This window comes from Capsicum annuum, chromosome 11 (assembly GCF_002878395.1).
Source record: "Capsicum annuum cultivar UCD-10X-F1 chromosome 11, UCD10Xv1.1, whole genome shotgun sequence".
In the NCBI taxonomy this organism is placed as follows: Eukaryota; Viridiplantae; Streptophyta; class Magnoliopsida; order Solanales; family Solanaceae; genus Capsicum; species Capsicum annuum.
This window is the reverse complement of record NC_061121.1, coordinates 21,759,572-21,761,710: the sequence shown is the minus strand read 5'-3', so window position 1 is coordinate 21,761,710 and position 2,139 is coordinate 21,759,572.

Below are 2,139 nucleotides of genomic sequence, written 5' to 3'. Positions count from 1 at the left end.
ATAGTTTTGACATTGCTTATTCAGATGGGTTTGTTGTGTACTGTGATACTTCCAGAGTTGGTTTGGAGTGTGTTTTGATGCAGAAGGGCAAGGTGGTGGCCTATGCCTCTAGACAACTTAAGCTCCATGAAAAGAATTACCTTACCCATGATCTTTAGTTAGCAACTATTGTTCTTGCCTTAAGGATTTGGGGGCACTATTTATATGGGGTACATGTTGATGTTTTCACAGATCATAAAATCTTACAGTATGAGTTTTCGCAGAAATATTTGAATCTACGTCAAAGGAGATGGTTAGAATTATTGAAAGATTATGATATGAGTATTTTGTATCACCCAGGCAAGGCCAATGTAGTGGCACATGCCCATAATATCTGTCACTTTCTAAACTATTTCAAGAAATTCCTGCAGATCCTCTTCAGACTTGGATCCTGAATCTGAAGAGGGATATATTTGGGTAAAATCTCGAATCCTAGTTGAACTATATTTTCTATTGGGTTGGATGAGGCAATAGCTCGCTGGTTGTTCTGAGCCGCTACCGAATGATCTAAGGTAGTAAAAGTAGCTTTGAACTTAGAGTGAGAGACATGTTCATTTAAAGGATCTTTCTGAATAAGCGAAGGTACGGGTTGGTCCCCATCCCTTCTTTCATTCTTTTTTATGGGAGCCATAGTCTGTAAACGAAATAAAAGATGAGTTAGAAAGAGAGTTTAAATAGAGCTATGCTTATTCGAACGACATGAATACTGAAAGAACTGAAACTTTTTCCTAATATGTCTCGTAGCCTCTTGTCCATAAGCATGGCGCGCTTCACACCCACGCACAAGACTCTACTCAACATGGCTTTCAGATACCCTAGGATACTATAAAACCTTTATCTCTGATACCATGTTTTATCATGACCCAAGGCTACCCCCTAGCTGCGACAATGGTGCTAACGGTCATAAGTGACCACAAACTAACCCATGAGCTAGTACCTGCTGTGAGCACTGAATAAAATGACACTGATATAACATATGCAAAAGATAAGCAGATAAATAACTGAAAAATGAAATACTAAAATATGTAATACTGTCGTTTTGAGATGACTGATAAGACTAAAAGTAATTGACTAACTGTCTAACTATTTGTCTGAAAAGCCTCTAACTGACTGAAGAGTTGATAGGACAAGCCCCCAACTAACTCCGTCTGACTAAATATAGAGAACTACTCAAATCACTGGAGTAAGCAATCATGTCCTCGATGGATGAGGACTCACCACTACTACTGCTGAATAACATTAATTGTCTAACTGCGGTCGGGAAACTAAGCCTCCAAACCTATGATATAACTCATCATATCACAAAGAAGAGTATGCGGTCAGTACTTTGAATGTATTAGTAAATGAGATAAGGTCTAGCTGAAATGCATGGGGTATTGTATCCATGAGATAAGGACTAATTGAACAACATGAAATAACTTAGCATGAATGCATGAAAACTGTTATATGTGAGAATGCAAGACCAAGAATATATATATTTCTGAAATAATCTAAAATCTAAAAGACTAAAATCTGTATAACTAAATAACTCTAAATATGTATGCTTTGGTTAAGCAAAAATGAATTGAATATACACTGAATACTGTACTGAGACTGTAGGAGGTATTATGTAATCGACATGCCCCAATCTGAGCTAATCAGGGTCCAACCTGTTACCCTAGTTGGAAGGGTTTCAGTACCATGCCACGAGTACTAACACTTGCTATGGGGATCTACTAAACTGGTGTCCCAGATTACTAATGAGTTACCCTCAATTGGTGGGCACTCTAATAAGATATGTGTCACCCTCAACTGAAAGGTAAACACTTTGTCAATCCTCAACTGGAAAATAGACATCTCTAACCTACACTAGTTACGTAGTTCTAGAACTCGGGAATTGCTACTAAGGGTCACACCCTCTACTGGTAGGTGGGCCCCCATTCTTGGGTTCGCTCGATGTTAAATTCTTGTAATGCCCCAAATCTGGTACTCGAAATGCTACACGGTTCTCATGACCCCAAAGGACTATAAGCTAACCCATGACTGATATCTGTACCTAAAAACTGCATAATATATATATATATATATATAAATGCAGAAACATAAGCTGTAAGGCCATAA